The following is a 27,342-nucleotide window of genomic DNA, read 5'->3' as shown; positions in this document are numbered from 1 at the left end:
TCCTTGGGGAAGACAAGTGTGAGTAATCTGTGAGGCCTCCAGTGGGGATGCAGCAGGTGGCTGTGTGGGCCTGAACGGTGCATCCAGTCAGTGAACACAACTGACTGAGTCCTCAGCACACGGTTGGTTGGGTCTTTATACAGAGGAGAGGCGAAGTGAAAGACACAACGGAATACAGGTTGAAGCTAAGAGGAGGCTCAAGAGGAGCCCGCCACATTGAAATGGCCATTGAGATAAACAGGAAGGGACCAGGAAAGGAAGGGGAGAAGGGGGCAGAGGGAGAGAGGGAGGAAGGGACAAGACAACTCTTTAGGAGCCAAGACTCCTGGGCTAGAGGCAATGGCTCTGGTCACTCAGCAGAGTGAGCAGCTGACAAATGCTCGGGCCATTCTCATCTGCAAGTCCAGTGGGTGATGCAGATAGCCCAGGCTGAGGGGTTCGGTATAGGAGAGAATAGTGCTTCAGCTAGGGAACCTGGCTCTGTTATAATGGGTACAAGGCAGACCAGTCCTTTCTCCTGGGGAGATTCTATTTAAGTAGCCTTGAAAAGATCTGAAAAATGTGGGGGTGGGCAGTGTCTCTGCTCCAAAAATATATTAAGCCACAAAACAGCGCTGTCTTCCAACAGAGGAAGTGCCCAGCAACTTAGTCAACACTGGGTCAATTAAACACACATTACCAAGCTCACTATTATGCTCTTCAAATATAATCACAGGGCCAATAGCTCAGAGAAGAAAAGGATAACCAGATAAGCACTTTGTAATGACAACGTTCCTTGAAGGTCACACTGATCCTCGTGCACTGTCACTTAAAGTAAGGTTCTGACCAATGGAACTGATGCCCAACTCACAATTTCTTCATTTGCTTTTCAAATGGCGTAATCTGCTAAGTGTCCTTTTAAAATCTAGATCCTCAATAGACTGGAATATGGTCTCAGAACCAGTAGCAGTGGGCTGTGCCCCAGATCTATTATTTCCTAATTTTCCTTTTGGCAAGCTCCCTGGGTAATCTGTAGGTGTGGTGATATTCAGTCAGCGGATTTAGGACATAGAGAGGAAGCTGTGTTGTATCTGATGCTTCCCTGTTGGAATCTCTCCACTTGACTGCTGCACCTAGAAAGCAGCCAGGGACAAGAGGTTAACAAACAGGAATGGCCACAGGTGTCCTGGCTGGCGGATCCTTGTGCCTTACTGTTACTTTGAACTAACAACTCTATTTCACAAAGAGAGAAGAGCAACAGACTACTCTCTGATAACCTGCTCAGTGGACCCATTCACACCCCTAGAACACCTCGACACATTTCTCTGTAGGTCCTTATCAGCCACCATGTGATTGTTAACTTCCCCCAGATGGACAGTAAATGACTTGTAAGTGGGGCATATGACTGCTCCTGGTGTGCACAATGACATCTATACAACTCTAGCTGCTGATTCCCTAGGCTCTGTCAGAGATGGTGAGTCTGCGATCACGACTGACTTTTCTCAGACTTGGTCAGGTCATCTGTCCAAGGCAGCAGACACAGCCTACTCATCTTGGGACAACTTTCCTTTTCTCATGTTGGGTTCAGCATTTATGACCCAAAGATGGCTCTCCTTCCTAAAGATGATGTGGAGAGGAAGGGCCAGTGGGGGAGGAAATAAAAATGCTGATCGGAACAAACTGAATTTAGGGTCCTAATATTCAGACTTGCAGAGTGGACAAAGAATAAACACAAAAAGAAAAGACACGTATGAGTTGTCTTTTTTTTGGTTTTGTTTGTATATGGGATCAAACTTGCTATGTAGCCAAGGCTGGCATTGAATTGTTGACCTGATTGTCATGTGCCCACCTCCTCCTAAGTGCTGGAATTACAGATATATGGCCACCATACTGGACTCTCTTTTTATTTTTAAGCTGAATAATTAGTCATTCCCTCTGGCTATGAGAACTCACCGTCCTGTACTAAATAGTTAGCTGCTGACCTGGTCTTTTCTACACAGATTAACAGGGACTAGAACAACTGAGGTTCAATTAATGCTCACAGCACGATGGGTGCGGGCATTTCCTGTGTTTTCCAAGAAAACATCATGTATATCTTCTAAACATTTACAGATGTAAAACACCATAAGTAAACCCAAAGAAGTGCCTTAAAATTCCTTATCTATATGCAGCAGGCCTAGGAAGCAGCAGGAAGAAATCAAGGATTAGTGTTTGAGACTAGACTACAAGGCAAGACTAGCTGCCAAAGGTTCATGTTGGCCCGCAGGCCTCCTCTGTGGGCACACAGACTGTAGTGTGACTTTCCAGGGACTATGACAACAGCTCTCCTTCAGCAGCTCAGCAAACACTGTAGACAAGAAGCCTAGCTTCTTAATGGCAAGAGGCTGATTCCATACGACTTGGTGGTTTGCCAAAGCTTGCTTGCCTGGCCTGAAAAGCATCTACAAGCAGGAACTTGAGGAGCTTCTTGCTTTAGACGCAGTGCTTTAGTGAAACTCAGGGTTTTGGTGCTGTGAGGAGACACCATGACCAAGGCAACTCTTAGAAGGGACAACATTTCACTGGGGCTGGTTTACAGGTGTAGAGGTTTAGTCCATTACAGTCATGGTGGGAGGCATGGCCACAAGGAGACAGATGTGGTGGGAGCGAGCTGAATAGGCAGGCAGTGGTAAGTGGGGGAGGGGTGCTAGCTTGAGCATTTGAAACCTCAAAGCTCAACCCACAGCCAAACACTTCCTCCAACAAACTCCAACCCTAGTCCAACAAGGCCACACCTCCTAACAGTGCCACTCCCTGGTGACCAAGCACTCAAAACTATCTGGGGACAGACCATTTCTATACAAACCACAAGTGGGTAGCAAATACTAAACAAGAAACCAAAGGCCAGCATTTACTGAGAAATATTAGATAGTAGGAACTGTGTTAAGTGTTTTTCATTTCATATCATTTCATTTAAAATCCAAGACAGTAATCTAATAGTTTGCACAGTTAAAACAAGAGGCTTACAGAGAGCATGGCTAACGGGTACCGTGAAAAGGCAAGATTCAGGACAAGAGTCACATTAACGGCTGAGAGGTCAAGATGCAGCCCAAGGAATGGAAGAATAGGGGTAGAAAAAGATGAACAAAGGAGAAAAAGAGTGTGTAATCACGATGTAAGATAGTAATACAAGTCAAATTTCATCCACATACAAGTACAATATACCCATACATATAATGTCTACCGTAAATAGTGTTTGAGTAACTTAGTGTACTAAATGACCTTTTAGTCACAGGAGGAACACTGGATCTACGTTTCCACTGGCTTAAAGGGTTACATATATGTTTGCTAATCAAATCACTGGTATTTACAAAAGAACAGTGGCTGGCTGATGCTACGCTTTTTATTTTATTTTATTTTATTTTATTTATTTATTTATTTATTTATTTTGAGGAACAGTGAATGGATGAATGATCAGTGAAGGAATGAGTGAATGACAGTTGAGAATTAGTTTCTACTTAGTGCACATAATTTAAAATTAAATATCAATGTGTAGAAGGAAAAAAAAAAAACCCAACAACCCTGGAATATGAACAACTTAGACCTGATCTCAGATACCGAATCTCTCTGGAGCAGTACTACCCTGAGCTCCACTGAATTGGAAACAGGAGAGAGAGCAGAGACTGAGCCAGCAGAGCACTTAGCTTGCAATAACTACCAAATACCATTTTTGGTGGGGATGGTATGAAGAACTGAACAAGATCACCTCGAAGTTGGAGCTGGAGAGCTCCTATCATGAAGTCTGAGGTCCTGAGTTTGCACCTCCAGAGTCCATGCAAAGTACAGATCAGTAGCACCTTTGTAATCCTGAGGACCCTGAGGTGAGATGGGGAGCTCAGGGGCCAGTTAACCTGGTATTTACAGCAGCAAACCACAGGAAAGCCAAGCAAAAACCTGTCTTAAAACACCCAAGGTTCTTCTCTGCCCTCCACATGTGGGATGAGTGAGTCCTGCTCAGTACATACCCCAACACACTCCCACACCACAGCACACACACACACACCCCCACACACACCCACACCACAGCACACATACACACCCACCCCCACACCCCTACACAAACACACAAACATACCCCACATCAACATGTCCAAACTTTATTGTGTTAGTTAAGAACATGCAAATGAGTTGTGGAAAGAATTTTTAAAGTATTAGACTTTCATTCTGAAGGTAAATGGTTAAAATAACAATGACTCATTTTGCATAATTATATACAGCAATTATATGTTTCAGCTACGACTCATCCCAATACAGTCACCTCTAAGTCTTAATTAATGGATTTTTATAAATAAGGAAAAAAAAATTTGGAGCAGAAATACCTCTATCTATAGTCACAACATATATGTACTGGTTGTGTGTGTATGTTTACATATGTAAGCTACTTCTTCTCAGCCTCCTGTTTTGGTAGGAGTGCTGGGATCACAGACATGCACATTGTGCCTGGCCTTGCATGGATGTGGCCCCAGGGATTAAACCCAGGATGCTGGGCTTGCTACGGCTTTTAATCAGAGTCTGCTTCCTGGTCCCATTTGCTTTTGTTACTGTTGTTAGCATTTTGAGGCAAGATCTTTCTATAAGGCTGAGGGTGGCTTCAAATTCAACAATATTTCAGATTCTACCTTCCAAGGGCTGATGTTACCACAGCAAGTTAGATATTTATTTTTAAGTGTATTTTTTACAAGCATTTCCATATCTTTGGAACTTAAAAGTGCCAGAGAGTAAGAAATGAACACCAGAAAAATCACAAACACGTTTAACTAGGTCTTTAAGGAAACTGAAAAATCTATGTCAACATAATTTTCCAAGTTCCCCAGTAGAGGGCAACTTCTACACACTTTGACAGTAAAAACAAAACCAAACCAACCCTCCAACAACTTCTCATGCACATCAAATCAGTAAGAACCACTGAGACATTTAAAGTAAAACAATATAGCTCAAACTATACACTGATTTCTCCTGGCAGGCAGCTATAAAATATCACTTACAGGACTGAACTAATTAGGAAGTACGTACATCTAATGACTAATTAGCATGGTGATCAATAGAAGCATAACTGCAAGACCACAACAGACGTCAGTTCAAATGGCAGAGCCATCAGTAACCGAAGTAGGAAAAGGAAACAGAACACTGCTCTTATGACTATTATGACTGAACTCTGGCATGCCTGATTTAAAAGCGAGGCTCAGGTGAATATATTTTCAATAAGGATTAACAAAAAAGAGAAACAGAAAAACTGAACACGCTCAAACACTTGAAACATATATGACTGTCTCTGATATTATAAAATCGGAATTAATTCTTATCAGTGCTCATGTGTTAATGACAGCAGGCATAAGGAGATAATTGTATCTACAGTTACGTGGGCAACCTGAGTAAACTCCCACTATATATTTGCTCACAACTGTGTTGTGCTGCATACACCGGCTGGACACAATGTCACAACTGTGTTGTGCTGCATACACCAGTTGGATACAATGTCACATGTCCTCATTTCTCTTTCACTCAACAGTTTTCTTTCTTTAGTATATGTGATGTGGTATGTGTTCACATACATGTGGGAATACATGGGTGGGATCATGTATATGGATGTATGTGTACATGTGCATGTGGAGGTCTGAAGTTGTCTTACTCAATTGCTTTTCACTGCTCGCACTGAAGCAAGGACTATGGCTGACCGGATTTTGGCTACTCCAATGAGTCCTCCACTAAATCATGAGATTGTTTCTAATGAGTCCTTCCAGTAACAAACAGCACATCAGTACCCATCCATCCCTGACCCTCACGCCATCAGGTAATCAGGTAGCTATTGTGAATGACCCAGGGCCATAGCTGTCTATGGCCATCATATTATACAGACTGCTAGAAACTTTGCCTGGCCTTTCTCAACTGCACTTCTTAGCACTCTTCACAAAAAAAAAGAGTATTCTTTTATTTGACTTATTTTATTGCTTTTTAAACACAGAAGTTGTTTCACTCGTCTCTGAGTCCTCTCAATTCTAACATTAATAACTATGTATATGATTTTCCCTGAAATTGATAGGGACACTACTGATTGGTGAGCTTCTGAGTTGTTACAGGATGACAAACAATAAAAGGCATTCACCGTGAACAGAGCTCAACTTCATCAGTCCACACACAGTGCAACAGTTGTTGACAGTTTCCTGTTGTTCTAAGTCAGGGAATTTTTATAACAGATTTGTTGTACCATCCACTTAAAGATTTATATGACACAATCAAGACCCTTGAGTCACTGAGTCTGTAATACTGTTTAAGCCACACATTTGCTTTCATGCTTCATTCTATGTAAAATGTGGGCACTGGACTTTTTAAATTTATAAAAATATGCAAAGGAAAACCCAAGGCACTAGGTGGCACTGTGGGACCTTGCAGGGCAAAGCAATACCAGAAAGTTTTGTGCTAGATAAATTGTTATGGTTGATTCTGTGCATATAAATACACATTAAATATTTTGTGTGTATAAATATTTTGTGTGTATAGTCCAATGCCACTCTCATAATAAAAGTGGCTCAATGCTGAAGCAAGTTCAACAGAACTCTTTTGGAGAGATACATCTCATTTCTAATCCCTTGTCCTAATTCCTATATCCTTAAAATCTTTTCCATATAATGAATGCATTTTTGAAGCATGTTTCTTAATCAATCCTTTTTAAATTAAAAACACTTTTCATTTAAGACTAAAACATTTGCATTTAAGACTAAAACAAGTCAATAATTATGTATTTTTCCAAAAGAATTTCTCCTAGGAAGTTTTTTCCGTCGGGGTTCACACTGTCCCACTGTCCGGGGCTCTGCCCTCTGCTCCCTAGGTGTGACTGCTCCTCCAGATGCTGTGACTGCTCCCCCAGATGTGACTGCTCCCCAGATGTGATTGCTTCCCAGATGTGACTGCTCCCCAGATGTGACTGCTCCCCAGATGTGACTGCTTCCCAGATGTGACTGCTCCCCAGATGTGACTGCTCCCCAGATATGACTGCTCCTCCAGATGTGACTGCTCCCCAGATGTGACTGCTCCTCCAGATGTGACTGCTCCCCCAGATGTGTCTGCTCCCCAGATGTGACTGCTCCCCAGATGTGACTGCTCCCCCAGATGTGACTGCTCACCAGATGATGTGACTGCTCCCCAGATGTGACTGCTCCCCAGATGTGTCCACTCCCCAGATGTGTCTGCTTGCTGCTGAGCTGCTCATTTTGATGTAGCTGCCAGTTCATCAAGATAAAAGTAGGAAGTAGGCGGCAGGTAAGAAGATAACGACATGGATAATATATACACTCAAACTCAGATGAACACAGGCCATCTGCTGTGGACTACCCACCTGTGCCTGCTCTGTCCCTAGCCATTTACTTACAAGTGACGTATCTCAAGATAACTCTGGTCAAACAAAGGTGTACAAGCGACTTGTCATCTGTCCAATGTTCTACCACGTGTGCAGGTCCCTCCTTAAAGAACCAACGCTGCGAGTGGCGTGGGAGGTAACAGTTCACAAACCTCAAAACTAAGGTACTTAATATTGAATGGATAGAAACATGTGATTAGTATAAGCTTTAAAAAGGTAAACTTTATCCTTGTTAACAGTGAAGATGGAGCTTAATATTACAGGTACATGGTATGATTAAAAGCAATGCAAATGAATTTTGAACAAAGGTAACAAAGGTCCCATGCAGGAATGCTGTTTTTCAAGTCTGTCAAGGAAAGAGGCCAAGCTCATTTCTAAGCCATGCACCACTCAGAACAGCTTCAGCTGCCTTCAGAAAGCCTTTGCTTGCTACCTACGAAAATAAAATAAAGTCCTGTCATTCCTGAACTTCTGGATACCACAGAGAAAACAATGCTCGAATTAGCTACAGGTCTTGAAAGATAAGCATCAAAGCTGCAGTCTCTGGGTGGGGCTGGGTAACAGAAAGCCAGTGACCTGGAAGCTGGTCACAGGTCACACAGGGAATCAGCTTGAATGGGGGTTAGTCTTCCCCCAGCACCCAAGGCAAAATGATCCTGTTTCAGGCATTTCAAATGGTGTAGTGTCTATACACAGGTGTTTCTACAAACACTAAGAACCATCTGGAATCTTTAGATAATTTACTAGATTCAGGTGTAGATACACAGAAAGTGAAAGCAGGAATGGGTGAGCGTTCTCTCACCTACTTCTGCAATCTGCCTTCTCCTGCAGAGTAGAGTCTTGGCTTAAGTGGTGACCTCAGTCTGAAGGCCAGGGGGACTGAGCAGGACCTTCAAGATAACAGCAGAGCAGCCATCCCTGGGTTTGCTTTCCCTTTTCATCATCTCATCAGAGAACAGCGCTCTCTGGAAGCTTCCAGATGGGATGGATACTGCAGCAGCTCTTACAGCAAGGGAACAGACTCCAGCTGTCTCAGGGCCAAGCCCACGAGGAACAGATTTGCCAGATGTACAAGGGGGATGCTCTCCTCATCGGTTTTCGTTTCAAATATGCAAGTGCAGCAGATAAAACCCATATAAACCACACGCTCTCTGGCCCTCAGCAAAGGTAATGTAAAGGCTTCTTTGTATCTTGGTGTGGGCTCCTTAACGTAGACATGAACCTTTTCTCACAATGGGCTTGATTAGGAGCTAGCAGGAGGTGTGACTATGGGTTCACAGCAGTGTGGCAGGTCAGGTCTTTGAGTCTGCTACAGGAGTAGGTGGGGCAACCCAGGCAGAAGAGGGAACAGAGGGGCTCTAGAGTGGGTGATGCTGATGCTATTATTTAGCTGGGGTTCGATGCTGTATCTCAAATGGACCGATTCCCTGTCTTTCTCTTGGTGCTTAAACTCTGGGAGACTCTGACCCAGCCTCCACATTGAAATGTCATTAAAGAGTGCTATCATATCTGCGCGATCTGCTCCTACCTCCCTGCCTATGTCCACCTCTCCCACCTCTGAGTCTCTCCACATGCCTCCTCTGGGTGCTCGATCCATTTCCTTGACTGAGCTGCTCCCGCCCACACTTCCTTTTGAATGTGCAGGTGTGCCATGTGCCTCCCCAGCAGCATGCAGCACACTTACAACCATCTACTTACTTATGGACCTCTCCATAAGTAAGTACCACTTGGTGATGAAGTGTTTGCCTATACTCAAGGACCTGGGGTTTGATCTCCATGCAGAGCAATAAAACCATCATTTTTGTTTAGCTCCATCCTGGGCCAACTCATGAGGGACCAGGCTTATTTTTGCTCCATCTAATATTCTCTGTTCTCTTAAAGCAGAATACAATCTCAATCAAGGGTAGTTTTCTGTGCACCCATGTGTGTGTACGTGCATGTGCTTCCAGCCCCCGTGTGTGTGTGTGTGTGTGTGTGTGTGTGTGTGTGTAGAAGTCAGATGTCAACGTTGGATAACTTACCACTCTCTACCTTCCTGTCTTAAAAAAAAAAAAAAAAAAAAAAAAACAACTGTAATGTTTATGAGTGCTTTCCCTGCATCATGTATGCACTATACCCACACAGGCCAGAAGAGGGCACTGGATCTCCTGGAACTGGAGTTGCATACAGTTGTGAATCACCATGTGGGTGCTGGGAATCAATCTCAGACCCTCTCCAAGACCAAGTGCTCTTAACCTCTCAGGCATCTCTCCAGGCAAGACTAGTGGGCCAACAAGCCCTAGGATCAGCTGTGTTTGCAGCCCCCAGCACTGGGATCACATCTGTATCCACCATGCCCAGAGTTTTATGTGAGTGCTGAGATCTAAACACAGGCCTTCATGCTTGCACACAGAGCCACAATCAGCCTCTGCAGCCGAGTTCCTGCCAATAGGGTAGCATTTGCTAAAATACTTGCAAGCCATTACACACTCTGTAGGCGGAATCGGTTTTGAGCCAAGCCAGGAGATGACACAGTTAAGTTAGTGAATGTCCCCACTAACAGACAAAGAAGCCATTGCACACAGAGTATAGCTAATTTGCTCAAAGAAAAGCAGTGATTTTTGAAGTCAGAATTTGATAAATCTTAAGCCTATAGCTCTATATTGCATCTCTTTCTCTTATAGCTTAAAAAATATATATGTACTCAGCCTCCATTGATATGGTTGGAATTCAAAATTATTTTTCCTAGAATCAATGATTAGTTTACAAACTTTAAGAAGCTATTTGCAAAATGAAGGCTTAATAAGCATGCTGCTTTTAACGCTTAAATGGTAGAATATGTTCTAAAAATTAAACAGTATTTAAAAACAATTTTAACAAACAGTGATTTTATATGAAGGCTTTCTTCACCGTGCATTCTGATATCTAAGTGTAAAGCGCAGTCCAAGAGTTGAGCACAAAACAAAACCAGAACGTGTTTCCCCTGGCTATAGCAAATCATCAATCTACATAAATATTCAGTAGAACATAGTAAAGACTTGCAGAAACTCTCTGCAGTGGAATTATATGTTGAAAAAGGAATTAAATCAAAGAGTTTAAAATCTCAGCATGAAATACTAACAGGCCCCCTTTGTATCTGAATTACAACTTTCAGCTGTGCATATTTCTTGCTATGAAGTCAAAGATGACCTTGGACATATGGTCTTCTTGTCTGTACCTCCCAAATGCTGGAGTCACGTAGGTGTGCCACCACACCTGGGGTTTCAGTCAGGGCTTCCTGTACACTAGATAGGCTGTCTACTAATGAGCAGAATATACTCTACTACAGGGACAGCAACGCAAGTGTCTAGGATAGCTATAAACCCTAACAATTACCATCTATCTAAAAATTGCTATTTCTATGGTCAAAATTTGATCTCATATTCATAGGGTTTTGTAGTTTTACTTAACAATAATTACAGGACATCTATGCTACGGTCATACATACTGACATAATAAACAGTCAGGGAAATACCACGACATGGGGCATTTAGTTTCTATCCTGAGCCAAGTGGCAACAAATGGAGGCACAGGAAACACCCACTCAGACGGACAGGGGCTCTGTAAGGGATGGAGCGACTGCTAACTTGCTAACCTTAGGCTGCAATGACTCCAGATGGCCAAGGCAGGCAGAGGCTGGAGGTGCTGGGAAATGACCAGGGGTGAAGATATAAAGAATGTGGGATGGAAACAGCAGGGACACTGTTTAGGGAGTGCACTGTGTAGAGAGTGCACTCCTGACAGGCCACCACAGGGAGTAGGACTCAAAACAACACTGACAGGAATCTCATGCAAGACACTCGTGAAAAAATAACCAGTCCTACTTAATAGCCTTCTCAGCTTCTATAAATTAAATTAAGAAGGGCAATTAGGTTAGGGGATACTTCTAATGGTGATGTCTGGGATTTAACTTTCCTTGGCCCAAAAACTTTTTATGTCTGTGTTATTACCAAAATGTCAGCGAAACCAAATCCTGAAGGAGTGAAGGACAAGGAAGTTGGCATGATGGTGAGCCTGACCCGGCCTTCCAGTGATGGTGAGTGTATTGCTCTCTGAAGAATATTTATTACTACGGTAAACTTAGTCCTTCTGGAGTTTTTGTTAGCAAGGAGTTATTTCTATTCAGAAATGGAAAATTCAAAGACCTGCCCCCACCCCTCACTGTATGGTAATCTACACTGCTGTGTACTGACTGGTGCAGTCTACAGGGGCCCAGGTCATCAATTATGCATAGAAATGTACAGTTACAGCAGTAGCCAGTGTCATGGGCCTGTCAGGGCTTTCTTATGAGGAAAGAAACCATCTCACTGTGCCTACTCTTAGAAAATCTGGCATAGGTGAAGATGAGAAGATTCTACGGAAAACTGGAGTAATTTTCAATCTATATAATTGACTTTCTGTAAGGAATAAATTTTAAAAGCACACTTGAAGCCAGAAACATAATGAGGGAGGAAAGCCTTGCAAACAGACACGAGAAAAGGCCCACACTAGCTCATCAAAGGCAGGCTTTAGAATCCAAACTCACTTTTCATTTATTTGAGGAAAAAATAACAAATAGGGGTCACCAGGCTCCAACTCGTTGAGCCAAATCCAATGAGTTCTGCATTAACAACAAGGGGTAGTCATGCTATTTCAAATCAAATGCGTGCAGTCGCCAAGCTGACTGGCTAACTGAGGTGTGCGCTTTCATTCTAAATGAATGAAGTGTGTTTACAAACTGATCTGGGAAGGCGAGGATGCTGAGGATGGACGTGAGGGAAATGCGTCTCAGCTAATCTTAGAGTTCTCCACTATGCCTAGCACAGCACAGGCTGTCACTGGGATTTCAATACATTTATTTCTATACATTGCAGCAAAAATTTAGTTCCTCCCTCTTCCTCTAGTGGGTAACTGGGGCAGCAGCTGGACTGCTGTGCATTTAAACATAGAATAGAATTCTGGTTCCCACTCACCACCTACAGAAATGTGCTTGAAAAAAATGGAAAAGATGATTTTTTTTGGAGTGAAGTAAGTATATTCACTTTTCATTTTCCTGCAAGGTATCTTATAAATGAAAAGTAAATACTCATAAGTATTTAAAAGATACCTTTTAAATACTTATGAGTCGTGTTTTCAAGAAAGACAGAAAAATAAAGTGCATAAAAATAGCATTTACGTTTTCTGGAGTTTCACATCCTTAAATGTATATCCTCCATCTTCTTCGTAGATGCTTTAATACCTAACTATTGCATAATGACTTGACTATCATACAAATATTTTGAGGCAGACAGTGATGTAATCACTGTACATTGTTAAGGAGGGCTCAGAAGCCATGTTCTGTCATTACAACACGGACCTGGGCACACACTGTACTCCTCTGTCACACTTTGCAAAGCTGAAAGCATTTATAACAGTAGCACCAAAACATTCACAATGCCAGAAACAGATGAGAACCAAATCCACTCTCTTTTTGTTTTAAATTTAAAGTGGGCATAATTTACTGATCATTTATATAAAATATAATTTAGCAAAGCAGACTTCCACAAGTGCTGAAATATTTTATTTTCTCAGCTCTTGATTTTTTAACAAATGATTTATGCCAGTTCGTGCATGAAAAATCCTCACATACTTTAACTCAAACACCAAACCCGTGGCACAGAGCCTTAACTACCACAAGCTACAGTCTAACACAGCCTCCCATTCGTGCTTATTAAACATTTTACAAACTCAGAAACTGACTTGAGACCACTTAAAAGATCTTTTACTATGAATTTTTAAGTTCATATTTAATTAAAACAATAATGGGGAGAAGACTTTTCAGGTACCTGACTACCATGTGAAAGGTACATTACATAAGTTAGGTCAATCTTCAAATAATCCATTGGTGACTGTTGCTCCAAACGGGAATAACCCGCCAGAGAACCCTTCCTGCAGTTACTCCACCAGGCAGCACTGGACCTCTGCCCTGGAGGCACAGCTGGGTAGGGCTCTGGGATGGCACACAGCTCCCTTTTAATTGCCCTTACTTTACTTCCCTGACTGCCATATTTATCAGGGTCCCCACACCCCAATCTTCTTTCTCCACCTCTTATATCATCCTAGCACATCCAAGTTTTGTCTCTAGGCTGTGGCGCTCACGTTTGCACGTGGCTTTCTCTAACCCAAAGCCCCTGTTCCTATTTGACCATAGCTGGTTTACCTTCAAATACAGCACATCCATAATAAAGGTTTCTAAAAGCCAAAACTGAAGGGGACAACACATTTCATAATGCATCCCACACCTCCTAACCTCTACCAACAACCTATAGCTGAAGAAAGTTACTTCACTCAGGGAGAGTGGGGGGGGTTCATGTGTAGAAACAGAGAGGAAATGAGCTGAGTGTGCACTTAGCCTTGTTCTGAGTGACCCCCGCACCACAGGGATGTGAGTGGCACTGCACAGTTCTGGATGAATATGGTTTATATTCTATTCATCTGTAATAATGTAAATCAGATGTTACGTATGTGGAAATGGACATAGGGCACTTTCAGTTATCCAGAACTCCCAATAATCTTCAAGCACAGGGACAAATGCTGACCAATCTTTACTGTCTATGCAAAATATTTTTCATTTGTTTTTTAGTTTTATTTAATGTATATCAGTGCTTGTCTGCATGTATATCTGTGTACCACGTCCATGTCCACTGACTGGAGAGGTCCAAAGAGGGAGTCACACCCCTGGAATTGGAGTTACAGATAATTGTGAGCTCCCATTTGGGTGCTGGGAATTGAACCCAGGTCCTCTAGAAGAGCAGCCAGCACTCTGAACCACTGGAGTACTATTTAAATGTCCATTTTTTGTTGATTATAAATGTATAAGTGTGGGTATCTATGTGTGTTTATGTGCTCGTATGCATGTGGTAACCATGGAAGCAAGAGAAAGGCCATTGGATTCCTTCGGGCTGGAGTTGGAGCCAGCTGTGAGCCACCTGACATGGGTGCTAGGAACTAAAGTCATTCTCTAAAAGAACAGCAGGGACTCTCAGCCCCAAAGGCCTCTCTGGCCCACACTGAAATATGTTTGAAGTAGAAAATTTAAAGAGGAAAAACGAGTGCCCAGTATTCAGCTCCCAAAAGCTTCTTTCATTAAGAAAAGGCCCTTGTAACTGAGAGAAGATAGACTAAAATGATTACTTTGATTTCTACATAGAAAACAATTGTCATCTAGGTTAAAACAATAATTGTGTTCTACCATAAACCCACTATCCTTGATGGTTAATCTGTACTGTTAACCCCACTAGATTTACGGTCAACTAGGAGACACATCCCTGCGCACGTCCAGAGAGATTTATCTGAGAAGAGAAGGCCCACCTGAATGTGGGTAGTACCATTCCACCAGCTCAAGCCCTGGTCTGAATCCAAAGAAAGTAAACTCTGGAATCCACTGCCCTCTGCTTCCTGTCCCCTGACTATGTCAGGAGGCTGGAGTCACAGCCATGACCTGCTTCCACAGCTACACCTTGTCTACAATAACTGTTACTACTCCCCCAAACTGTGAACCTACATCAGCCTTTCCTCCCTTAAGTTGCTTCTCGTCAACAGCATTTTGATGTTAGTAACAAGGAAGTGAATCCATTTCTCTATACGTGCTATAGATCAACAAAAGTAGGAAGATTTCAGCAGCATCTTGAGGAGGGCTGTCTCGGGTCATAGATATCCAACCTCCCTCAGGGTGATTCCTACAAGGCATCTCAGAAGAGTACGGAGAACACACCCTCTAGAATGGAGAGGACACCAGGAGCCTGGCTCCCTCCTTGAGAGGCTTAGAGGTAACAAGCTGTCAGGGAACAAAGGCTACAAGAGGAACAAGTGTGAGCTCTCCACCAGCCCAGCAAAGACGTATTAGCTTCCCCATGAGCCAAGGAACCCAAAGGAGAGCTGGGCTCAGGTCTCTGCCAGGCCTACACCGGAACAGGTAAACTTCCAAGAGGCAAAGCTGCTGTGTTTCTGTAAGGATCACTGCTCGTGCCCACAGCTGGAGCTCGATGCTCCTAGTGAGGCTGATCCCTGGCACTCCTACAGACAACCCCACTAAATCAGTGGTTCTCAGTCTTTCCAATGCTGTGACCCTTAAATACAGTTCTTTTCCACTGGATGGTTTTAGCTCCTTTGTCAAAGATCAAGTGACCATAGGTGTGTGGGTTCATTCCTGGGTCTTCAATTCTATTCCATTGATCTTCCTGCCTGTCTCTGTACCAATACCATGCAGTTGGGTTTTTTTTTGTTGTTGTTGTTGTTGTTTTTAATCACTACTGCTCTGTAGTACAACTTGAGGTCAGGGATGGTGATTCCCCCAGAAGATCTTTTATTGTTGAGAATAGTTCTCGCTATCCTGGGTTTTTTGTTATTCCAAATGAATTTTCAAATTGCTCTTTCTATCTCTATGAAGAAGTGATTTGGAATTTTGATGGGGATTGCATTGAATCTGTAGATTACTTTTGGCAAGATGGCCATTTTTTTTTTTACTACATTAACCCTGCCAATCCATGAGCATGGGAGATCTTTCCATCTTCTGAGATCTTCGTTGAGGTGACCCCAACCATAAAATTATTTTATTGATACTTCATAACTGTAATTTTGCTACTGTTATAAATTGCAATGTAGATATCTGCTTTTAATTGTCATGAGATGGAGCTGATCACAGTTTTCACACACAGCTATATTTTAGGACTTAAGATACAGTGTTTTCTTCCAGTGGACTGGGTATTTTAAACCTGGAGAATGACTGGAAAACCATAAGGTCATTTTGGAATTTTATTCAACAAGAAGAAGCATTTGAATTTATGAAGCAAGCAGGAAGGGATGCTAGTGAGTCATGGGGATACTGCTCTTCTCACACCCAACTGGCTCTGTCATAAATCAGCCAAGCTCAACAGACTGCAGACATTCACTAAACTAAGTATATCATGTCTTCTTCTTCATATGAACAATCCTCCTCAGACGTATGAGGCACCTGATTCATTAGGCAAGTTTCTTATGATATGCCATGGTTGTGAGGAATCAAAGACTTTCCATTATAGAATGTATGTGGAGTGTTCTAGGGCATTCTATACAAAGCTGTATTTTTCTTATAATTAGATTTTCTTAGGCCTGGTATTTGCCACAGGAACTGGTGCATCTTTGTCAAAGAAGCAGCAGCAGCAGCAGCAACAACAACAACAAAAAACACTAGTCAGGAAGTTGGAAGAATTTGCAGCCCCTGTGACCACCTAACAATATCTCGTTCATGTCCATGGCTTTGAGTTTTCATGAGTGTGTCACAAGGTTTGATTTGAATTTCTAATCTATTTTTTTTCTATCTACCAAATGCCCCCAGACTAACACTCAGGAGCCATCGTTGATCTCCTCCCCTCAAGCCACTTGTAGTGACTCATCAGGCCTTTCTCCACTTCTGACGACTGTGACATGGACAATGGCTCTGCCCTCCTGCCGCTGCCTTCCATCTGATGTCACTGTTCCCTTCGACTGCTGCAGCGGCCTGCTCTTCACTGCTGCAGCCCAGATGAAGCATCCACCGGGGGTCAGTTCCTCACTCTAGCATTTACATCTCAACTATGACCTTAGAAATAATCCATGGACTTCAGTATCCTCGTCTATAAAATGAAGACAATAATTATACCTGCCTCAGAAATCTGGTGTGAGTGTGTGTGTGTGCGTGCATGTTGATTTACCCAACTGGAATGATGTATCAGGTACTCCAATTCTGGAGCTGAACAGGTTGACTCTGGGGTACGTTTGTTGTCCAGTAGCCTTGAGAGCTTGGGGCCAGTTACTTACTTGCCTCTGCCCTTTACAGGCAAAGGGGGATACAACTTAGGGTGCTGTACTGCGTGTCTGTAAGCATACGTCAGGACTGAAGAAGGAGACTGTGAGAGTTCATGGCCAGCCTTGGATAGAGAAAATAAAGACACTTTTACCCCTTCCCTTTTCAAAAAATAATGTAAGTTTTTATCTCTTGTTCCAAAATCTTGGGGCCAGATGAGCTTCAAAGCACACCCTTTTGAGCGGTGTATGGTAAAAGAGACTGTGTCGGAGTCTAGAGAAACATTCCATAGTTATCGTAGAACAACAGAGCCTGTTCATAGTCACACTTAATGAAAGAAATACAGGACGAAAGCTGACTCACGTCATCCTAGGTCAGACAGTGGCCTGACACAAACACAGCTGGTTTTGCCCTTGATTTCCAGAAACTTACAGCTTCCAAATATGGATGAGATGGGGTCCCTGCTGTATGTGGCTGCTCTAGGCCTTCATGTGTATGAAGCTTGCAGCACTGTAAAGCACACTTTGCTGCTACTGCTGTTTCTGTCAACAACACTGTGACCCTGAATGACTGGAAAGTACAGTGAACTGCTACAAGTGACAACTATGGACTGAAGGGATTCTAAGTAAAACTTCCCTCAGAGTCTACACTTTTCTGTGTTTTACAGATTTACATAACGACTTTCTATGACTAAGAAATAACAGGCTACCTTTCAAATAAGACAGCTTTGAAAGAATCTGTTGGAACCATCTGTACTCCCAAATCATTTGATTTCCCACAGCATTTTCAAGTGCTGCCCTTCCTTTGTGAGACAAACAAAAAAAATCTAAGTTTCCATTGCTGAAACTGTTCTTGGGCTGGACAACTCTTACACACTTTATAAAACTCAACTCTGAGTTTTATAGACTTCTGCTTCAGACTCATTCCTCGTCTGCCCTACTGTAAGCAAGGCACAGTTTGCTCCTCAGGGCTCAGCTCATCTGTCCCCGTTGAGTTGATCTTGCGTCCTTGGGAGAAATGCATTTGTTTGTACAGCTGTGAGCTGCTAGGTATCACGTCAGGACGACACCAAGACCAACGCTGGAGCATTTGTCGTAATTCTTATGGCTCCTGTTTCCATGAAACAAGGAAACATGAAGAAGCAAATGACCATTCACTGTTTTCTCATCATTCTCTTACACAGGGCCATCAAGCCAGACTCTCTGCAATAAAGTGTTCTGTCATTGGATGTCTGACACAATAGCCTTTGCTGAATGCAGCTATTAAGCACTGAAAGTGGCCACTGCAAAGACAGAAGCAAATTTTCAATTTCATTTGATTTTTAAATTAATTTAAACTTAAATTTAATTAGCCACATGTGGCTACTTATAGAATAGATAGCACAGGTCCACAAAGCCCCAATTGTTTGTGAAGTGCTTCTCAGTGGGGACACAGGACACCGGCTCTATTTTAAGACTATTTGTAATGTTTTCCATGTAATAAAATATGAGAGCTCCTTTCTCCAACCTTCCCTGAAAAAGAACATTTAGAATACAAATTAGTCAGAGGCCCTGTGACTGAAAGGCTCTGCCCCATTGTTAGTCACAGGGTGGTCTGCTTGAGAAGTCAGGGTTTTATCACACACCCTTCACTTGGCTCACTGGTCCCTGACGCTCAGCTCTAATAATCTACCTTACAAATGATGCCTGATAAATATCCACAAGGTGACTTTAGGTGATCAACCATTAAAAAAAAATCAAAACTATAACAAAACTATATAGCCATTAATAAATGTCAACCAAATAACTACTGTAAATGACAAAAGTAATTTAAGCTCCTATCCCAGTAACACACAGATACGCACACACACATTCACTCATAAATCCTTTTGAATTTCACTTCAGGCTGCTGCTTTTCATATTCAGGACTTTAGGCAGGTTTGGGAAAGATCTAGGAAGTTCTGATTTGGTATTTGTCACACCATAGCTCTCAATTAGCTCTGCCAGAGTCCTTTCTAATCAATTATTCGTTAAGATGTCTAGCATTTCTTTGGAGTCCCTTACCTCGACATCAGAATGGTTTAAGAGATGACAAATGTATGTGTACTTTTCAGAACAAAAGGAGAACTTTAAGTAGGTTTTAAAACTAAAGGAGAACAAGGGTTAGCGATGAGAAACCGGCCCTTTTAGTCAAAGTGGAGCTTCTGGCGAGCTGCAGGCAGCGCACAGCGTGAGAGGATGTGGTTCCACACAGTGCCCAAGTGTTGACAGATGAAGAGGAGTTTGAAAGCTTAGAGGTACAAACGCTCTGTCAGTGGTGCTCTGATAGTGTCCCTTAATCAGGGCTGCTAAAAATCTCCAAAGCTGCTGCCGATCACTCAGGTGAAATTAATCCACCGGAGTCTTCGATGCTGACATGCAAGTTACTCTTTTACAAAGACTGTGTAACTCTATGAAGAAAACAAAGAACAATTCTGTCCAGCTTCAAAGTCTACAAGAGCAGGGCTGTAAATGAACACAACATGTACCCACTTCTTCCTCCGTCCTTTCTGAAGAAAGCCACGGTATTAAATTGGTGGTGTATACTATCATTTTTTGAAGTGTATCTTCAATTTATGTTGTGGGTGAAAGTTCTACAAATGCAGAGTTTGCTCAAATATTCTAATATTAACACTAAATAGGAAGCAAGCTGCAGTCGGTGAGCGAGAACTTCCAGCAGTGCCCAGTCACATACAGAAGGCAAGACCTCAGGAAAACCTAAGAACTGCAGGTATTGGCTCAGTGCTGGTGAATCCCAAAGGTCTTGCTAGGCGACTCAGCTTTAAGTAAGGGGGTGTTATTTTAAAGGATACTCGGCATATATTATCTCCCTTTGCTTTGGAATACCTCCAGCATCCTGCAGGGCTTACCACTAACTAGCCAGCCTCCTAGAAGACTCACCAAAATGAGAAAGCCAGGCACTGTGAACAGGAATGTGTCCTCACATATCCTTCATATCAGTGACACAGACACCTGGGTTTTAATGGTGCCTAGCACTCAGCGATGCCTGTAAACCAACCAAGTCACCTCATATCTTTGCACTTCAGTTTCCTGGGTATCACAGGAAAACAGTTTTACCTTTCAGTGTTAGCATTTGTGCATGCTAATTACACAGTACAGCACGTAGCAAACATTCAAAAAAGGTTGTTTGGCATTATTCTTACGGTCTCTTTGGACAGACATCTGAAATAATAGAACAGTTTCACTTTTACACGTCTGTAATCAAGGCCAACGGAGGATAAAGAAAACGAGATTATCTTCAATGTCTACTTTTACAGGTGTGTATGCGTGCCGTGTGTGTATACATGTTCATATTTGTGTGTGTGCACGCATGTGTGTGCACGCATGTGGAGGCTAGAGGTTAACACTGATTGTCTTCCTTGCTTGAGGCAGGGTATGTGTTGAACCTAGAGCTCACTGATTCTGCTCAACAGCCTACCCTTGGAATCGCCTGTATCTGCCTCTCAGGTAAGAGGGTCACTCTTGGGCTTTCCCGTCTGCTGAGCCTTTATGATGTAGATCTGGAGTCCAGTCCACACAGTTGTGTGGCAGGCAGGTCTCTGTCTACTGAGCCATCTCCCCAGCCTTCACTGCATATGTCTTTACTGACAATTCTGACAGGTCAATTCTCCTGTCAGAATGCTAACTCCATGAACGTCCACCTTGAGGTTCATATACTAAGAGGGTTCTGCAGCAGGCAGACAAGGGAGGCTTACTCCTAAGGCTTGAGAAGTGACAGAGCCTAAATGTGCATGGTGAACAGCACTGTCTTTGATGTTACAGGGAAGGATTTATTCCTCAGCATAGCTTAAAAGTCCTAATATGAACATATCTCATAGCAATCAATCACACTCAGTTTTCACGTTCAAATCTTTGTGAAACGGCCAGCGATGTTGCGAAGCACACTGTGGAACTGTGGGACTGCTGGTGTGGTCAGGCTTTGCCACCGACGGGTCCCACAGACTACAGGTTAACCCACCCAATTTAACTGAGATAAAGGCCCTAAAAGTAATTTGCAAAACAATTTTCTTCATATGTTTAATAAATGTGTGTCAGAATAAACAAAAATCACAGAAGCTGAAAGTAAAAAAAAAAATCAATTAAAATAAAGTCACAGGGCATGGCGGAGAATTATTTCTGGCAGTTACTTGATATAATGTGGTTAGCATTTCTCCTCAGTCAAATTAACACAATTTGCCACTGTAGACTTAGTCACCAGCAGCATGCTCCCACGAGGCTTGCTCTAAGAATCGGAGTAAGAAAGTCCTTTAAGGCTTAGAACAGCTTGGCCATTCTCTTCTGTATCCAGTATAGAGGAAATCACATTTCAGAAAAAACAATACACTGACTCTGCCATGATTCACATCTGGCCATTATTCCTTCCTCAATTTCTCTTTCAAAGATCTGGCTTAGGAACCAGACCATGTACGGATGCATTTGTGCTAACTGATAATGCTGTCTTTCCTATCACCACATTGACAATTGTAAAAAAAAAATAATAATAATAATGATGATAATAATAATAATAATAATAATAATAATAATAATAAATAGCAGCCTGGTGCCAGCTTTTTAAAGGGAGTCAGTCCCATGAGCTGCCCTCTCAGGCACTGGAGGTCAGTTCAGAACTGTGGGTGTTTCACCCCTTCAAGGCCAGGCAGGCACAGCAGAAGGACCCAGGACTCCTGTACACAGGGGCAGTCTCGAAATCTTGCTGGTTCACTCCAGCTTCCTTCACAGAACTCAGGGTACATCTGTAAGAAAACTTGCTTTTATGAAAACATTTATTTTACACCACTCTTTCTATTCCTCGTGATTCATGCTTTATTCTGCTTCCTGCTGTGGTTTGCATATAAAGTGTTCCCCCAGGCTCCAGTGTTTGACACTTGGTTCCTAGCTGGTGTTTTGGAGGTTGGGGACACAGAACATCAAGAGTGGGATTTTGGGGTTCCAGACCACCCCTAGTTTGGGAACCACTTTCTACTTCTTGCTCTGACAATGTGTGAAGAAGCCACTGGCAAGCTCCTGCTACCACAGTCAGGAATGTCCCAACCCCCACAATTCCTTTCCCACAATTACTCTCTAGTCTTCTCTTCTTTCAGGCTGTGTGTGTGTGTGTGTGTGTGTGTGTGTGTGTGTGTGTGTGTGTGTATGTTACAAGAAAAACCACTAATACTCATCTTTCTAAGTGCTTACTTAAAAAGAAAGAAGGGGGAGGGAATAAAGTCAGTAAGTCATATCGTGGCCAGAGAAAGATGATCTAACACTCAACCTCAGAGGTTAATTTGGCCATTTTCCTGATAATTTGAGAAGCAATCTGTATGCCTTGCAAGAAGAAAAAGTCAAGATAACCACATTTATGAATGGCATGCCTAACAGTGCCTTAATAAAAAGCCCTCAGAGTTAGATTCTGAAAAAAATTGAGACTCCCCCAAGCAAATGCTTTCCCCGGTGTGTGTGTGTGTGTGTGTGTGTGTGTGTGTGTGTGTGTATCTCCCTCTAGAACTAAGGTTTCAAAGATGGATATGGCTCACGTCCTGAATGAATTTCTCAGATTCCTCATTTATTATCTTTCAGTGCAGCAGGAATGTGATGTAACACAAATATGGAGTCACAGGACAAAATAAAGACACGCAAGCTGTGCCAAGACACCTGAGGAGAATAACCCAAGGAAAGAGGGTTTATTTGGGCTCACAGTCCAGGACACAGTCCATTATGGTGGTGGGAGCTTGAGAAGGCATCTGGTCACACTGCATAAAGGAGAGGAAGGGGAGGAGGAGAGGGTGGAAAATAGGGAAAGAGAGAGAGAGAGAGAGAGAGAGAGAGAGAGAGAGAGAGAGAGAGAGAGAGAGATGCTCACGCTCAGCTAACTTCTACTTCATAATTCATAATTCTCAGCTCACTTCATAATTCAGTCTAGCCCGTGGAATAGAAATTCAGTCCTGCCACCCACATTCAGGGTAAGTTTGCCTACCTCAATTAACCAAATCTAGAAACTTCCTCATGGTTGTGGTATCCCAACCCACAGAGACTGGTATCCCAGGTAACTATCAAACCTGTTATATAACACATGTTAGCTACCACACTCATCACAGTTTTGTTCTTATATTTATTTCTCTGTGTGAGTGTTTGCCTGTGGAAGCGAGAGGGCACACTGGACTTTCTGGAAGTGGAGTAATAGATGCTGTGAACAGCCATGAGTATTCTGGGAGCAGAACCTGGGCCTTTTACAGGTGCCACCGAGCCACTTCTCTTAGCCACTGAGCCTTTTCTCTGGGCCCTGCTACCCACTCCTGAATTTCATTTTACTTACTTGTATCACAGAAGTGTTGGTTTTGATCTTACAGGGTACCTTTGGCAAATGCTTAGGAAGTCAAAACCAGGAGACACTTGGTTGGGCTGAATGGAGTGCAGGAAAGGACGGGGCCACAGGAACAGAACCGAGTGAGATTCGCTTCCAGAGCTGCAGAGAATTTTAGTGGAAGAGTGTGGGGAGCCGACAGAAGGAGGCTATCATCCTTGCAGCCATCTTGAGCCATATACCCTGACAAGAGACTTGATTACAATAGCCTACAACACCTGAGCACACTCTGATAACATCTTGTTTTAGATACCCAGAATTTTCCCTTGGGTGTGTGAGACTTAAAGGTGTGTGACTTAAGGGCATGACTCAGAGATCAGATTTAGAGACAAGACCTAAGGGCATGACTTAAAGGTGTGGCTTAGAAGTGAGATATATAAAAGGCAAGAGGCAGACAGAAGAGATTATTAAGTATTAGGCACTTGGAGTAGGCACTTGAGACTCGAGACAGGCAACTATTATTAGACACTTATACTTGGACTAGACACTTCAAAGAAGTAACTTGGAACTGGGAAAGAGACTAGCAACTTAGGACTGGGATTAGGACCTGAGACTTGGTACTAGGAACTAGGGACTTGGAGAGAAGAGAGACTGAAGAATAAATGGGATTGAATCACACTCTGTCTGGTCTCCGTTCTTCGGTCCGTCCTCACTCTCTCTCTTGCTGAACTCTGACCCGCTGACCAGAGCTGCTTGGGGCAGTGCGGGCTGTAACAATTTAGCCCCAAGGTTTCTGGCAGTGCCGGTTCCAACACTGACAGAGTGGTCCCCAACATTTTGGCCCCCAGGCGTGGGGCAGCTCAGGCCGCAACATTTTTGGCACCCAACGTGGGAACCAAGAGATTCATACGTAAGGGAGCTTCATGAAGAAATAAACGGAATTGTGAGCTGTGTCTGGTATATATAAACGCAGCTAAGGCTTCAGTCACAGGTTCTTACTGCAGTGTATAAGGAGAAATGCTACTGAGCTAATAGGAAACGTGAGCCACGTTACTGGTTTACTGAAGAAAGGACAGGTCCTGGGTTCCCAAAGACAAAAACTTGCTCACCAATCTGGGTTGCATATCAGATATATACATTACAATTCATAATAGAAGCAAAAATTACACTTATGAAGTAGCAACAAAATAATTTTATGGTTGGAGCTCACCACAGCATGAGGAACTATGTTAAAAGGTCACAGCATAGAAAGGCTGAGAACCACTGTGGTAGGGCATCTGTGGACTTACTGAACTCAAGAAAGAGAATGCCTTTTATGGGAACAGAACAGAGGGGAGTCAGGATCCAGGCTAAGACCAAAGATCAATATGCAGAAGTATGCAACTTTCATTTTTGGCACATAAGGTATAAGGATGTTTTCATATGCCAAAAGAAAGGAAACTGGAAAAGTAATCACTAATTTATCAGGGACACTCTCCACTTAACCACAGATGTTAGCACAGTCTCTCTGTTTTTATCTCTTTGCCTCTGCCTCATTAGCCCTTCTTTTCTCTCCTTGTTTACAAAAACATGAGCAAATGATACAAATATTCTGGTCTTTTTAACAAAAACATAATTCACAATATAGCTTTCCCATGCCCATGAATCCAGGGACTCTGTGATGCACACAGACAAGCACCCCATCTTTTCATTTGAGCAGAGCTTGGGTGACCAGGTGCCTAAGGACAGCCTAGGCTGGAGGGCTTCAGGAATCTCCAGAGAAGACACTGGTAGTACTACATCTACATTGGAGAGAGCAGGACAAAGAAGGCTGTTCTAGCCAATTTCATTTTGCATGGCTTGTATGACCGATTTGATTTCCAGCCTACTGATTTCTTAGAGACGTGAATAAAATGAGGTTTAGTCAACTACAGAGAATGCAGAGTAAGGTTGAGAAAATACCATCAAAAAGTCACCACACCAAGCAGCTGTGGCTGACTGGCATCTGGATTTGCAAAGGGAGAACAGGGTTCACCATACCCAACTGACTGCATCTGTCTGGTCTTGGCAACTGAAAGCCCAATGGGAAGGCGGATGATAGAAGATCAGATAATCTGCAAAGCAGATAATCTGCAACTCACAATGGAGCATTAGAACAGTCTCGTCGACCACCTGAGCCCCATAATATGCCCTTTCCAGCCTACACCAGAGCTTCTGAGGGTATTGACCCAAGCCCAGAGGCAGAGCGGAGGCTCACAATTAAAAGGCTTTGACCCAACTTCTGACCTCAATGTCCGCTTCCTGTGGAGACTGTCTGAACCGGCCGAACGGAGTTTAGGAATAAAGCTTCCATTTTACGGTCACACTCAGCAAACCATCACGGCCCTATGTGTTCAAATACATGCTGTCCAAAATGTTGTTCCCGGAAATTACTTATCCCTTACTCTAATCAAAAGTGAGTCTTTAGTGCAGATATAGTAGCACCTTCTAAGACTGCTTATTGAAGCAGATCCATCGGGAGCCTTGGAGAGATCACTGTCACAAATATATCCTTGGGAGATTAGACTGCCAATAGAATTTAGTTCTGTAACTGTTGCAGATGGTAGGATTGAATGTGTTCAGTACTAAGATAACTAGCTTAAAATAAATTTAGGAATATATAAATATATACATACACATAGATGTAATAACAATGAAAAAGGAAACCATGAATTTGAAAGACAATTATGAGGGATATATGGGGGTAGAGAGAAGAAAGGAAAAACGTAATTACATTATGATCTCAAAAACTAAAAAAGAAAGAAATATTCTCTCATTTAATTACCTTTAAGGCTAAATAACTGAGAAGCTCAGAGAGTGAGGAATTAGCTTCCTGAGGACAAAAGTTCCAAACTGGAGAAACATTTCGCTGAAAGGAAAATGCTGTAATTGAAAGTCAGAGCTAGTTGTGGATCCTTCGCTCCACCCTACAGCATCCACTTCTGTATCTATTACTCTTTCCAAAGGGCATGTCAATAGGAGTCTCCACTCTCTTCCCAGCTGCGTCTCAGCGCTGTACCAACTGAGTTTCAGGTCAAATATATGATTCCTAGCTGAGAGATGTGAGTTCCTAATGGCTTCAAAGTGGCCGGGCTCTTGACAGATTATACAGTTCAAAGTTCACTCAGTGATTCATGCTACACAAATAGCTGCTTGCCAAATAGCTGCCAGTGTCTAAATACTGGGAGGAGGGAAGATACCATGAGAGACCAGGCAAAAGACAGCTAACTTCCTGTTTCTTAAAAGGCATTCTGAGCAAAATTTGATATACACTGGGAAGGAAGCCACCTAAAAGACTAGCTTCAGGTAAAAGTACAGTGTTAACGGTACAACTGAGCAAATAAAATTCATCTGAACCTAGATTTGTTAGCTCTCATTCCTCCAAGCCAACCTACAACCCTATCAAGGAGGAGACCAAAATCAACAACCGCAGTAAAATCCTAAGGGGAAAATACCTTTTCCTCTGAGTATATGTGACTCTTCCACAGAGCCATGCTGCCAGAGTTAACTATGCACTCAGTAATCGAGGGACACTGTGCCAGTAGACTTGTGATATACACTTACAAGACGATTGCAGAAATTCTGGTTAAACTGAGAACTTTGTCTCATAAAAGCTACTTACCATTAATGTACAAAACATTATCTTTAGGCAATGTATTTTGCTTCTTTTTCCCCCCAAACTGCCAATATTTATTTTTTAGTTTAAAAAATAACTCCATTCACCACATGTACTTAGGTTCAGCTCCACTGAGTACCTGCTACACACCAGGCACTAAAATTTGCTGGTGCAGAAGAAGGCCACCCGGAAATCATCTACATCACAGTGCAGAATGTA

General features: G+C 42.7%; 1 protein-coding gene and 1 long non-coding RNA gene across 8 annotated transcripts in view; one reads left to right on the top strand and one right to left on the bottom strand.

Annotated features, from left to right (window-relative positions):
* The window catches only part of Slc10a7 (solute carrier family 10 member 7), a 210,231-nt gene that overhangs the window by 73,309 nt on the left and 109,580 nt on the right, over window positions 1-27,342 (bottom strand). The window lies entirely within an intron of this gene.
* On the top strand, window positions 9,456-19,600 carry LOC143434916 (uncharacterized). Its single transcript, XR_013104774.1, has 3 exons — window positions 9,456-11,426; window positions 14,650-15,323; window positions 16,725-19,600. It is a non-coding gene; the product is annotated as an uncharacterized LOC143434916 (long non-coding RNA).

Source organism: Arvicanthis niloticus, chromosome 18 (assembly GCF_011762505.2).
Source record: "Arvicanthis niloticus isolate mArvNil1 chromosome 18, mArvNil1.pat.X, whole genome shotgun sequence".
NCBI classification, from domain to species: Eukaryota; Metazoa; Chordata; class Mammalia; order Rodentia; family Muridae; genus Arvicanthis; species Arvicanthis niloticus.
The sequence above is the reverse complement of the archived record's forward strand: the minus strand, read 5'-3'. Positions and strand labels throughout refer to the sequence as shown.